Below are 15,258 nucleotides of genomic sequence, written 5' to 3' on the forward strand. Positions count from 1 at the left end.
AGACAGCAGGAAATTTCAAGGATCACAAATTCTTGCCTAATATAAATTATAGCAATAAATTCTAGCATGGATTGTTTCTTTTATAACAATGGTTACCAAGAAAATAGGAAATGTGAGCTAATATTCCAGGAGATTTAAATCATGGTAATTCCTAGAAGTTTAATTGTTTTATTTTGTTTCCAGCTTGCTGAAAAATGAACACAAGCAATAGATAATCCATTTGACTGTATAAGTTAATGTCTGCTTAGATTCTGTGTTAAGTCAGCAAACAACAGTCAATGTAGTTATTATGGTAACTGGAAATATATAGCTAACCTTATTCCTTCTCTCATACATGACCCTCATGACATACATTCATGTAACAACAATTCCATTGAACACTGTGGAAAGATACCAGGATAAAACTGGCATGTGAGTCAATTTCAGAGCTTGGCAGAGGTTTTTGTCCCCTGGATCTTCTCATTATTACAAAACACTCAAAGAACAATTCCGTGAAAGATGAGAATAATAATAAAAAAAAAAATCTTTTAGGGTTGTATCCCAGAGTACTGTGCCTTGCTTTTCACTCACTGGAGTTATTAGTCATCTCTCAGCTGGCTTAACAGGGATGGACATTGTACACTAACCCTGGTCTCTGACTGTGGGGATGTCCTTATGTTGTAATTAGAGGAAAGATACTGCCTCAGAGAAAACTGTAATATAGACATTAACTGCTCTGGCTAGCTTTAATCTATTTTGATATGAAGTGATCTGGCATCATAAGAAGCCAAAGGAGTTTTTCTTCCTGTGGTTTACAAACAAAAGAAGAGCCCTGCAAGACTACAGCAAAACACAACTCCAGCAATGCTTATAATTTGGCCTGGAGTTGATGCCACAGTACCTGCAGGCAAACTTATGCAATGCAAAATACCACTAGTGAATTTCAGTTCTCTGAAGAAGGCAGGTCATAATGAACATTGGCTAGTCATTGTGCCATTATGACTAGTTAAATGCCAAAGCAACGTTCTGCATAAAGTAACATAGGTTCCTGTATATTTCTGATCAAATACTCCCAAATGAAAAATTCTTGTGTTGCATATAGCATGTTCCTATCCTTTGAGAATAGTCAACACCCCTCCCCCCCCAAAAAAAAAAACCAACCAAAACAAAAAAACTAGATGAAAAAAAATAATCTGTTTTTTAGGATTTGTTTTTCACTGCCCTTAAACTATACAAAAGGTCTTGTTCAAAAACATAACTTCAACTCTATATCCAGCTATATGAGTGTAAACAGTTTCTGCAATTTCCCCACAGAATTATATTGGTTTGGGACCAGTTTGTGAGTACTCTGTTTAAAGGGGAATGAGAATAACAAGTGTGCAATTACACAGCGTCATCTGACGCCACTGACTGTGTGATATAGCTGACTAACTGTGAACATAATTTAGACAAAGGTGATGCCCCTGAATTGTTCTTCAAAAAAATGTAAGTGAAGATTTGAATCCATTATTTACTTGTCTTGCATACAAGATACTCTATTCTATATCTTATTCAACGTACTTTGGAGCTTCAGCTAAAGCAGAGCCAGTTCCTGGAATAAGATAGAAACTTTCGTAGTAGCCATTGCAGTGAGGCCAGAAGGAAGTATAATTTCTACAACTCATGGGATTGATTTGCACAGGACTGGTTGTACTGGGACTTGTTACTGAGCAGTGGTGTACTAAGTAATCTCTCAGACCTGGAGTTGTGCCTTTCAACACAGCTGCTTAGATGATGGCAACACTGTCTGACACTAAGGACACATAAAAAACTCATCTCTCATTTTCCTTTTATGTGGTTGGAGCTAATGAAAATATTAGGAGGTGAGCAATTTCTTTATAGAGAGTTTGTTGTTTAGGTCCACAACATCAATAAGAAATAAGGTATTAAATATATTAAAATATAAATATGTCAATTTTCCTCTCTTTTTTTTCCAGTGTGCTTTGCTTCACTGTGTCTGTCACTAGGCAGCAAAGACTTTGTAGTATGGACAGTGGTTTTTTTTGTGTTGTTAGTGTCAAAGAAATAGTAAGGTATGAGCATAGAGATTAAATTAATATGAAACTTTAAATATTGCATTTAGGATGATGGAAATGTACCACATGTTCTGCAATAAATCAGTTATTTATATTCCATTTGCCTATTATGATTCCAGGAATGCACTTCCACTAATTCTTGTATTTTGCCATCAAACCCTTCAGATCAGGGCCTTGACAAAAGACAAGTATTGCAGGTCTGGATAGTCTTCTTTTTTCACAAACCAAGGAATTATATTTCTAACAAGTCCTCAAGTGAACTCGTGATACTGAATTCTGCTGGCTACCCTTGACTCCTGTGTTTTCACCAAGGAACTGTGGAGAAAAATGGAAACATGTGCTTCTCAAATTCCTCTGTGAATGAGCCCTGTGTCTGGGTTCCCAGTTCTTGCTTCTGACAAGGTTCAGTCTTCCTCCCATGTATTTTCTGTTTTTATTTTTTAGCAGACAAAGTTGATCTGCTCTCTACTACAAATATCTGCAGATGGTAATAGTAGTACTGGTAAGCAATCAGGTAAATGCCAAAACTTCCTTGAAATGCCCCAGCCTCTACTGACGAGGAGGCTTGCATGCAGCACCATCTGTCAGGGGTGTTCATTTATCATTAACCAACTGGGGAGACAACATGAGCTCAAATGCCACCAGGAAAGAGACAAGAGCTCTGGTTTAAATGTTGTACATTTGTTTCAAGGAAAAAATGAGAGCAGAAAGTAGGACTAAATGTATTAAATAAATAATTTGCTCTGAGTCAGCTTCTGCTATGTTTACTCATTCAGTAAAGTACTTTATTTAGCACCTGAATGAGCATTTCACATGGAGTGAAATATCTGAACCAAGAAAAAAAAATCAGAAATTTGCACTGTATTGTGGGAAATATCAGGAACTGCTTATCCATACAAGACTGTGGTTTAGTAGTCTTCCAGTAACGGTGGGTAGATCACTTCATCTTAGTGTAGTCTATGCAGAAGGACTGCCTGGAGAGTTTAGTACCCAATTTCTAAGAAGTTTTCTGTTGCTTATATTCAAATGATGATTTTCAGAGGCTTAAATCTCAGCCAAGCTTGAATAAATTTTCAAAGGGACAGCAGGTTCCAGACTGGTCGCTTACTCCCTTTCTGCTTCCTGCTCCAAAACACATGTGAGGTTCCTATAAGGGTTGACAAACAATCAGTAAGAAGAAATGCTGATAATAAATTCGAATGCAGGATAATGTAGGTTATAGAAGATCCCAGGGTGTCCCCAGTCCAATTTCCTGCTCAGAGCAAGATCAGCTATGGGATCAAATCAGGTTGCACAGGTATTTATCATGCTTGGTCTTGAAAACTTCCAAAGACAGAGGCTGAACAACCTTTCAGGGAAATCTGCTTCACAGCTTGACTGTTTTGAAGATGATAGGTTTCCCTGATACCAAATACAAGATGGCATATTTTTTGTAGTTTTTGTTCTCTTGAATGACTGAACAGCTTCAAATGAAACTATTCTTTGTGTAAAAGATGTGCTTATTTTCTTCACCTTGTTTTGTGTAGGATTGAATTTGGAAGGCATTTTCTAAAAACATCTATTAGTCTGGGTCTGACAAAATACGTAAATGGATATTTAAACACATAGGACCTTTGAGTACATCTAGGTTAGGAAGCAGGTAGCAGAGGTTCTGAGGATCTTGACTCTGTAGTAGGTATTCCAGGCCTTTTGCAGCTCTTTTCCTGTTCTTAGGCAAGTAAGACTTATTCTTAGTAAGAGCATTCACAAGTTTTGTGGGGCTGACACTCTTAAGAGCATGTTTGTGATATGAACAAACAGACTTCTAGAAATGTTGATAGCTTGTGTATTTTCAGTTTTGTGATGGGAATCACACTAATGAGAACATCTGACTCAGAATGTTAATGCTTATTCTCATGTGAGATAAAACAAGTAGACAAACTGATAACAGCATCACATTCATGTAGCTGATCTTTCCTCTTTTACACAGTGTATTATTTCTAGGGAAAACAACAACAACAGCTATAAAACTTCCTCTGGACAGTTAATTAATAAATCTATATCAACTAAATTTAAACCACTGTTAACTACAAAACTAGAAGTTTAAATCACTCATGAATTCAGTTGTATATTTCATCTCCACCAGCCCCATTGTGACAAGCAATTTCTAAGGACTGCTAACAGGGGATGATAATGGAGAGTTGAAAACATTATATAGCACATGAACTCTGGTTTGTCGTTGCAACTAAACAGAGCATGAAGGATAGAGTTCATAAAATCCTGAATGAAAACATTTTTAATTCTCACACAGCAGCCATCATGTCTTCCTTTGTATTTCCTCTCACTGTCAAATCCCTTCACAACCAGTCCTGTACACATTCTTTAGAAAAATTGCACTCAAATACATTTGCAGTTAGAAAATGTGGTGTACCAGGTGCTTTGAAAGCAGTTAATCTGACCCACCAGTCCCTGACAGGCAACCACTACTTGGTCCTTCAGCACATAAATGTCTCTGGATGCATCTGGGTTGGTGGTACAAGCAGAGGTAGGCACGGGACAGTGGAAGAATAAAAAGTGTTGTTATGGGGAAGTTACCTGGAGGGGAATATAGCACATACAATGAGCTATTACTGTATGGGTGAATTATACTGGAAGTAGAGGACATGGATGATTTGAAGTGATGTGGTTATGGATAAGGAGCCATACTATAAAATAGCTACAAGCGACTTTACCTGCCTTTCCCCAAACTTTCCTTCTAATTCACTTACCAACAGTGCTTAAAGGACCCACTAAAAAAGGTTGTTGTGGTTGAAGTGATAGTGTTGACTGTGGTTCATGGAATTTCTTTACAAAGGCTCTAGGTTCAGGAATATATAAAATACGGTTCTTTTCGTTATCAGCCAGGAAGCATATGGCTCTCAGATGTGAAATTCAGATCCAGTCTTGACTTCCCTATTCAGTCAAAATTTGAGCAATATCAGTGTGATTTTGGTAATGCAAGGATTGTTAATTTACCCTCTGGATGTCTGGGCTGGCATTTTCTGAAATGTTTATTTGGGATATAAGTTACATTAACAAATTTAGGGTATTTTCCCTTTACTATGCCTATCAAATATCTTTTTTTTAATCCTGTGCAAAAGAAAAAGCTATCAGAAAATCACAATTAACATATTGTTAAAGTCTCAGTCCTGAAAGTGGAAATAAAACATGAAAGCTCACCCCTAGAGCATTAAAACCACCTGTAAATACCTGCACATTTCATTTCTGAAATTTTTATTGTTTTTCAAGTAGGAAGAATATCTCACTTGCTCCAGTTGTCATAAATTTTAAGACACAGCCCCATCATAATGTAGCTTCCTAAAGCCTGGTCTCTCCAATATTTTTCTCTCTTGCTAGTCCAAGTTACAATGTATTTTGAGACAGAAAGGCAGTAACAGACAACTGTCTTTCTGTAAAATACAGTGATGTTATTCTGTACAAATGGAATGAACCTCATTTTTTCATTTCAGATCAAAGCAGAAATCTTTTGAAGTTTAGCTATTTGATAAAAAAGGGCTTTATAACAAGCAGATATAGAAGTTAATAGGACATAGAGATATTTTTATTAAATTGCAAACCATTATTAATATTGCAGTTTTAACTTGAAAGAAATATGTGAAATGACACCGGAAATTAATTAGATTATTTCATCATTCTTTTACATTATAAACTTTGATACACTTGCATAGATATATAGGTACATTGATAAAAAGACACAAAGACAAACAGAATTTTAATGAGTGGGGAGCTTTTATCTACTATCACTTTGTGACTTAATTTTTTCTGTTTATACTGCCTATTGATTCCAGTTGAAACCTGCTGTTTTAATGTTGTTATTGATATTCTCTCTGGGTTTTCTTCTAATTCTGGCATTGATATTACCTTGATCGGATTTAGTTTATTTGAATTGCCTGTAGGTTTCAGTCTCCAGAGTTTTTCACTGCTTATAGACATGCAAAGATAAAACCTCTCTTTTTATCTAAAAATCCTTGAGAGACTCTGAAAGATACAGCCGTTTTCTGAGAACATTAAAAAGAAAGAGACAACAATCAAAAGGAATATACTTCTCACCTAGCCTATTCAAGAAATCATTTCTATACAGCCTGCATATTCTCTGACATGCACAGACTTCTCATCTAGTCAGTTCCATTTTACATTTGGAAACGATGTGTTTGCCATAAAGCCATAAATGGTTCCAGGCTCTGTGTCACAGGCTGCACACTCACCAGACCATCTCTGGTCCAACCTAATTTAGGAACTGGACCTGTACAGTGCTCCACGTTATTTATTTTTGCACCCTGGTGCAAAAGTAGGCTTTAGCACATTCCTCAAATGTAAAAGAGTATCTCCCTTCCCCATGAGAAAATTCAGTGTGTGAGGGTGGGTGTGGTAAGTGAGGGAAAACTTACTATGTGTTAGGGCTAGAGTTGAATTCCGTGCACTGGCCGTCTAAGTGCTATTTGGTAGATGCCCAGTCCCTGGAAACATTCAAGGTCAGATTGAACTAGGCTCTGAGCAACCTGATCTAGTGGAAGATGTTCCTGCTCACTGGGGAAGGGGTTGGACTTGATGACCTTTAAAGGTTCCATTCAACCCGAGCTGTTCTGTGATTCTATGAATCTATGATTCTATGATTTACAAATTAGTCTGTGACTCTCAGAAAGAAAAAGAATACTTAAAAAAAAAACCCCAAAGCAAACAGTTTTATCTTTCAAATTGTTAGGTTTCTTTTCTTGTAAAATTAAAAATGGAAAAATGCTCCTACATCGCCTCCCTGCTTTTTTATATCTTTCTCCAATTTGTCTGCTTTTCTTTTCTTTTCTTTTCTTTTCTTTTCTTTTCTTTTCTTTTCTTTTCTTTTCTTTTCTTTTCTTTTCTTTTCTTTTCTTTTCTTTTCTTTTCTTTTCTTTTCTTTTCTTTTCTTTTCTTTTCTTTTCTTTTCTTTTCTTTTCTTTTCTTTTCTTTTCTTTTCTTTTCTTTTCTTTTCTTTCTTTTCTTTTCTCTTTTCTTTTCTTTTTCTTTTCCTTTTCTTTTCTTTTCTTTTCTTTTCTTTTCTTTTCTTTTCTTTTCTTTTCTTTTCTTTTCTTTTCTTTTCTTTTCTTTTCTTTTCTTTTCTTTTCTTTTCTTTTCTTTTCTTTTCTTTTCTTTTCTTTTCTTTTCTTTTCTTTTCTTTTCTCTTTTCTTTTCTTTTTCTTTTCCTTTTCTTTTCTTTTCTTTTCTTTTCTTTTCTTTTCTTTTCTTTTCTTTTCTTTTCTTTTCTTTTCTTTTCTTTTCTTTTCTTTTCTTTTATTTTCTTTTATTTTCTTTTCTTTTCTTTTCTTTTCTTTTCTTTTCTTTTCTTTTCTTTTCTTTTCTTTTCTTTTCTTTTCTTTTTCTTTTCCTTTTCTTTTCCTTCCTTTCCTTTCCTTTTCTTTCTTTCTCTTTTCTTCTTTCCTTCCTTTCCTTTCCTTTCCTTTCCTTTCCTTTCCTTTCCTTTCCTTTCCTTTCCTTTCCTTTCCTTTCCTTTCCTTTCCTTTCCTTTCCTTTCCTTTCCTTTCCTTTCCTTTCCTTTCCTTTCCTTTCCTTTCCTTTCCTTTCCTTTCCTTTCCTTTCCTTTCCTTTCCTTTCCTTTCCTTTCCTTTCCTTTCCTTTCCTTTCCTTTCCTTTCCTTTCCTTTCCTTTCCTTTCCTTTCCTTTCCTTTCCTTTCCTTTCCTTTCCTTTCCTTTCCTTTCCTTTCCTTTCCTTTCCTTTCCTTTCCTTTCCTTTCCTTTCCTTCCTTCCCTTCCCTTCCCTTCCCTTCCCTTCCCTTCCCTTCCCTTCCCTTCCCTTCCCTTCCCTTCCCTTCCCTTCCCTTCCCTTCCCTTCCCTTCCCTTCCCTTCCCTTCCCTTCCCTTCCCTTCCCTTCCCTTCCCTTCCCTTCCCTTCCCTTCCCTTCCCTTCCCTTCCCTTCCCTTCCCTTCCCTTCCCTTCCCTTCCCTTCCCTTCCCTTCCCTTCCCTTCCCTTCCCTTCCCTTCCCTTCCCTTCCCTTCCCTTCCCTTCCCTTCCCTTCCCTTCCCTTCCCTTCCCTTCCCTTCCCTTCCCTTCCCTTCCCTTCCTTTTTTTCTTTTATTCTTTTCTTTTCTCTTTTCTTTTCTTTTCTTTTCTTTTCTTTTCTTTTCTTTTCTTTTCTTTTCTTTTCTTTTCTTTTCTTTTCTTTTCTTTTCTTTTCTTTTCTTTTCTTTTCTTTTCTTTTCTTTTCTTTTCTTTTCTTTTCTTTTCTTTTCTTTTCTTTTCTTTTCTTTTCTTTTCTTTTCTTTTCTTTTCTTTTCTTTTCTTTTCTTTTCTTTTCTTTTCTTTTCTTTTTTCTTTTCTTTTCTTTTCTTCTTCCCTCCCCCTTCCTCTTTCCCTTCCCCTTCCCTTTCCTTTCCTTTTTCTATTTTTGTTTGAGTTCAATCTTCATTTTCTTTTCATTTAATTTTGTTTTGTTTCCCTCTCCTGCTTTCTTCTTTTTTGTAGGCCTATAGTTTATTTTCTTCTCTTTGTTCTGACTCCTTTGTCATCTAACAGAATGCTTTTTTGGAAATAAGTATTTTGCAGGAAATAATGAACTTTTTCAAGTCTGTAATTAAAGCCAGGTGAAGACTATGAATATATGTGTAAACGTGCTCTATTTGGACATGATTTATTTCCTCTATCCAGCTGCCACAGACCAGTTATATTAACAATTTCACATATTATAGAATTCTTTAAGATCTAACAGTTGGCTTTTGCAATATAGGGTATTCATAGACAGGAAGAAGGCTTAGAATTGTCCTAATGGTTTAACACTGAATCATCCTGGTATCACCATAAATTTAATTTTTAATAACATTAATAGGGAATGGAAATAGAAAAGAGATGGTAGGAAAAAAAAGAATTTCTTTAAAGGAGAGAGTGGTGGACAGCCATGGGCTGTTGAAAAGCACCACAGAGGGAAAGGAGCCTTTTACTACAGTCGTCACTACAGATCACCTGCATGGCACCATCAGCACCACTGTCTACTGCACGTACTGTTAGAGTTACCGTGATTCTGATAATAGAAATTAAAACGGGTTTTCAGGGATACTTGTCAAGCCTGTGTGGGGAATGATAGGGCAGGAGAAAAGTTACTCACCTGGGAAACCTGAACTACAGCCCCCCAGATCTTACAGACCCCTACCTACTGCTCATACATCCAAACAATTTTCCTTCAGAATCCTCCAGTGTCTTGCAGCCCAGAGTCCTAGTTAGGGTTGGAAAGGACCTTAAGATCATCTAGTTCCAACCCCCTGCCATGGGCAGGGACACCTCACACTAAACCATATCACCCAAGGCTTCACCCAACCTGGCCTTGAACGCTGCCAGGGATGGAGCATTCACCACCTCCCTGGGCAACCCATTCCAGTGCCTCACCACCCTTACAGTAAAGAATTTCTTCCTTATACTCAATCTAAACTTCCCCTGTTTAAGTTTGAACCCATTACCCCTTGTCCTGTCACTACAGTCCCTAATGAATAGTCCCTCATCAGCATCCCTGTAGGCCCCTTTCATATACTGGAAGGCTGCTATGAGGTCTCCATGCAGCCTTCTCTTCTCCAGGCTGAACAGCCCCAACTTTCTCAGCCTGTCTTCATATGAAAGCTGCTCCAGTCCCCTGATCATCCTCATGGCCCTCCTCTGGACTTGTTCCAACAGTTCCATGTCCTTGTTATGTTGAGGACACCAGAACTGCACACAGTACTCCAGGTATACTCATGAGAGCAGAGTAGAGGGGTAGGATCACCTCCTTTGACCTGCTGGTCACGCTTCTTTTGATGCAGCCCTGAATACAGTTGGCTTTCTGGGCTGTGAGTGCACACTGAAGCTGGCTCATGTTCATTTTCTCATCAACCAACACCCCCAAGTCCTTCTCTGCAGGGCTGCACTGAATTTCCTTTTTGCCCAACCTGTAGTTGTGCCTTGGATCACTACGACCCAGGTGTAGGACCTAGAACTTGACATGGTTAAACTTCATGAGGTTGGCATCAGCCCACCTCACAAGTGTGTCAAGGTCTCTCTGAATGACATTCCTTCCCTCCAGTGTATCAACTGAACCACACAGCTTGGTGTCATCAGCAAACTTGCTGAGGGCACACTCAATCCCATTGTCCATGTCAGTGTCAAAGATATTAAACAAGACTGGTCCCAACACTGATCCCTGAGGGACACCACTCGTTACTGGTCTCCAGCCGGATATTGAGTCATTGACCACAACTCTTTGAGTGTGACCATCCAGCCAGTTCTTTATCCACTGAGTGGTCCACCTATCAAACTGATGTCTCTCCAATTTAGAGACAAGAATGTCATGTGGGACAGTGTCGAATGCTTTGCACAAGTCCAGGTAGATGACATCAGCTGCTCCACCGTGTTCATCGTTTTCGTAGCCCCATCATAGAAGGCCACCAAATTGGTCAGGCAGGATTTCCCCTAGTAAAGCCATGCTGGCTGTCACCAAGCACCTTGTTGTTTTTCATGTGCCCTAGCATGCCTTCCAGGAGAATCAGCTCCAAGATTTTGCCAGGCACAGAGGTGAGACTGACTGGTCTGTAATTCCCTGGGTTATCCATTTTCCCCTTCTTGAAAATGGGGGTTATATTTCCCTTTTTCCAGTCATCGGGTACTTCACCTGACTGCCACGTTTTTTCAAATATGATGGCCTGTGGGTTTGCAACTTCATTCACCAGCTCCTTCAGGACCTGCAGATGGATTTACTTCTCTCACTTATTCAGAGTAATCCTTATCCTTATTCACCCTAGGGTTCTGTTTCTTCTCCTAATCTTTCTTAATCTTTCTCCTGCAAATCCCTTCCCAGGTTCTACCTCAGTCACTGGATCTTTCTGACTGTTCTCATGCTGGATTTCCCCCGTCCTTCAGCCCACACAGTCAGACACATGCACCAAGCCCATGTTGCTGAAGATGTAACTGAACTTCTCCCTACAAAGTTACACAGTCACTTTGGGAGCTGTTTAGCCCAGGGGAACCTCTATTCTTAAACACTTTCTGTGAACCTGCAGTTTTGCAGCTAAACCAACGTATGCATTTGATGTCAGCCTCCATGACTGAATTCCTTTTGGTTGGTGCAAATGGCAGTGACATTTTGACCTTTTTTACTTTTTCTTTTTTCCTCTTTTTCTTTTTTTCTTCCTTTTTTTTTTTCACTGTGAAAGATTACTGCTGGCTTGTTTTCTTATTAAAAGATGAGTAGCAAAGTAGAGTAAGCATCCTATTTTCCCTACGTGTGATAGCCTTGTGGCTACTGCATTTCCTGGAGTGAAACATCTCAGGTTTCTTATAAAAGAACAAGGCTTCCAGGACTACCAGTGAGGTGCAGAGATGTGGTGGCCTTTGGGATAAGTTTAGCTCTACCGTAGCTCTTTGGTCTTCATTCTGTGCCACTCTTCTCTGTAGAAGAGAGATGTAGGGAGATGCTCGTGTTTTGCTGGTGTGTTGGAACACCAGCAACTTGTATTACATGGAAACTCTTGTCTCTAACCATTCCCTCTGTATCTGCATTATTTACTTGCTCATCTCTGTTTCACTGTAATTGTCAGCTTCCTAATAGGTAAACAGTTAATCTCAGGTTGGCAGGCATTGAATGAACTCATCTCAGACTCTAGAGCACTAAATTGGTCTGCTGCAGTCTGTTTGGCAATATTTATTTGCTGACTGGCAGTTAAATATTTAATTGTTGGATTCCCTAACAATTGACTGTATCACAAAAATGTTGAATAGCTTTTAATTTTCACATCCATTTACTTTTAATTTTAATCTGTATTCTGCTTCTTAAGAAAGGTTTGAAGCTTCAGATGTATCAAAACCAAGACAAACATAGAATTTTGGCAACCTTTTAAGAAGTCAGAAATATGCTGTATTCCAAATATTCTCAAACTCATAATGTCTTCTTTGAGTCTTTTCAAATTTTCAAGTAAAAATATCAGTGTCAGATGATGTTGTGGTATTAAAATCAAAAGGCTGCATGATGCCAGGCACCTTTGCTGAACTTTGGTGTCAGAAGGACCACAGAATCAGAAAGCTGTGTAGGTTGGAAGGGACTTCTTTAGGTTACCTGTTACAAGCTCCAGTTCAAACATGGTGAGATAGAGCAGGTTGCCCAGGACTGTGCCCAATAGGGTTTTGAATAATTTTGGATGATCTTGACTTTGCCTACAGTTTCCTCTGCTGCTGGCTGCAGGGTAGGGTGGAAAGATAGGAGTGCCAGGAAGAGGGACTATATGGAGTGCAGGAGTTAGGAGGAGGAGGAGAGATAAAGAAAGGGCACAAGAGGCCTTGGTATGAGTAGAAGTGGAGACTGCAGCTGAGGATGTGGAGGCAGGAGACAGAGGTCTGGCAGATAGAAAGAGTAGAGACAGGATTCTGGGGAGAAACAAAAAATGGTTTTAGAATGTTCCCCATCCAGAACCTGTCATGGTAAGCAAATGTGATAACCTTTATATTTGCTGTAGTCAGTGAACAGGTTTGAAATCTTTTTGTTAAACTGTTTGTCATATACATTTTTAATGGTTAATCAATATATTCAATCTACTATCACCAGCACTAGGAAAGAAAAAGAAAGAAAAGAAAAATGAGAAGAGAAGAGAGGAGAAGGAAAAAAAAAGAAAAATGAGAAGAAAAAAAAGAAAAGAGAAAAAAAAGAAAAGACAAAAGAAAACAAAAGAAAAAAGAAAAGAAAGGAAAAGAAAAGAGAAAAGAAAAGAGAAAAGGAAAATAAAAAAGAAAAAGAAAAGGAAAGAAAAGAAGAAGAAAAAAGAAAAGAAAGGAAAAGAAAAAAGGAAAAGAAAGGAAAAGAAAATAATAAAGAAAAGTAAAGAAAAGAAAAGTAAAGAAAAGGAAAGGAAAGGAAACAAAAGGAAAGGAAAGGAAAAAGAAAAGAAAGTAAATCTCTCGAGCTCATTGGATCATTTTTTACTGTTTTTGCCTGAAACTCTCCATTCATAAAAGGATAATAGTTTCTGTCTTTTCATACAGATATTGTGAAAAAGTGTAACTAATTACTGTTCATGAACACAGCTATGCTCACAAAGGAAGAAATTGCTCTGTATATAGCGTGTATATGATTGCTTTTGCTAATATGCATGGAGCTGAGCAGTGAGAAAAGGATTAATTCAACATGACTATATCAATATAAAAGCTAGGCATTTAGTCTAAATTCATGTCAACACAATGACCAGATGATTCATCCTATTCCAAGCAGACACTTAGACAGGACAAATCACCCTCTGTAGCTGCTGGACTGTCTGTCATAGATTACTGAGGAAGCAGAGAAGATTAGTTTAGACCAGATAACCAAGTTTAGGAGCCATTTGTGTGAGTGAAGGTCAGTAACCACTGTGAATAAATACCCATTATTTGGGAACTAGACAAACTGGTTTTGGCTAAAATATTTCAAATTAAAGTTTGGTGCAGTTGTAGACAGTTTAAGAAAAGGCCTTGTGTTGTGCTGGGTTATACAGCTGGAGGAATTGCTCTGATGCAGTTACAAAGCAATGAATGAAAAAACAGAAATAAAAAATGCAATTTCAGTAATGTAGAATTTCTATAAATAACATCTAAGTGTTCCAGATATTTTACTATAACGATGAAATGGACATCTTAGGCCTACAGTCTAAAAACCACGAATCATCATATATTTTTACACCAGTAGAAATGATCAGTTTATATTATTTTCTGATGCTAAAGCATATTAAAAAATCAGTGTATTAGCTACTGTGTATCATTACACAATGTACGTTATATATGGACTGAAGTATGTTTTTGTCTAATAGTGTTCCCTGGAGAAACTGTCCAAGAGCTGTTCATCCTTGTGGAAAGATTACTCTGATATCAGTGAGACTTATCTGCTGTGTAAGTAGCAGTTGAGTTGTAAAGCTTCTCTAGGGTATTTTATCAGGTGTTCTTATTCAGCAACAATGGTCTCTATGAGAAGAGAAAGAGCAAAGAAAGAAGCCTTGGCTCTTCCAGTTAAAAAATAAATGGATCTGGTAAATTTTATTATTATTATTTTTTTGCAATATTTTTAGTGTGATGTAAAGATATCCACCCCTCTTCTTTGCTGTTACACAGGTGTTGAAATGCACAACATTTCTATTTTACTTAGTTTGTTCTCTCCGTTAATGCTAAATCTTACTTCAGAGGAAAGAAAAAAAGATGTGCTAAAAAGGATCTCCATTTAAAGAACTGGTTTGCTTGTGTCTATGCCAACAATTTCATCTCAGAAATTTTTCAGATTCTGTCCTGTGACAGATTTATATATGGGCTATTCACATATGTTTCAGTGAGAGTTTCACACTTTTATCTTACAGAAGAATTTGACCTCTGGGTTTTGCCTCTCTAAGGAATAGTTCAGGAATATTAGCTGTACTATGCCCTGAAAATATTTCATGCCCATTGCTGTTTGACTGAGAGTAATTCAGGAACCACTTTGTAAGAGACTGAAAGTGGATTTTGTAATCCTTTTGAAATCTTTCCTTTTTTGATGTCTGTTTGTTAATCAAATTGGAAACAAAAATGTAGAAAATGTTTAGACAAAGTAAAACACAGGGCTATTAATGGTTGAGAGTGTAAATGGAAGGCAAAAGATGAAGTTCTATTATAGCCTCAGTTACAGAATTTTCTATGGTTTAAGAAATATCCCTTAGGACCGGAACTATTCCCACTGTTGTAACTAGGAGGAAGAAAAAGACCTTTTTTTACAGCTGTCTCTTCAGCTATGAAACAAGATGTTAATTTTTCCACTTACTGGTGTGTGACAGTTTTTAGATCTCTACTTGATTTATTCAGGAAGTCCTGAGTAGGTGGAGTTTTGTCCCCCCAGTATTACAATTTGATAATTTTTGTACTTTTGTTCTGTAAGTTGTTTTACCAGTGTAAATGGGATTCTTAGGGATTCCTTTGCTGCCTGTGAAAGAAGGCATCATAATCAAGCTTTAAGTAGGTGTTGTTATAGTAGCTGGGTTTCACCCCAGTTGCTCTTAAATGGCTTAGCTGTTCTGGGAAGAGTGGACTGAGAGATGTTTCTCTAAAATTTTGGGGGAGAAAGACTTGGTATGGTCATGATAAAACAGAGAAATAGAACAGTGAAGAAAAAAAGGAAACTGACACTGATATAACTTCTTGCATTTTTCTTTCTTTTTTCTTTTTTTTTTTCTTAG

Source organism: Melopsittacus undulatus, chromosome 1 (genome assembly GCF_012275295.1).
Source record: "Melopsittacus undulatus isolate bMelUnd1 chromosome 1, bMelUnd1.mat.Z, whole genome shotgun sequence".
NCBI lineage: Eukaryota > Metazoa > Chordata > Aves > Psittaciformes > Psittaculidae > Melopsittacus > Melopsittacus undulatus.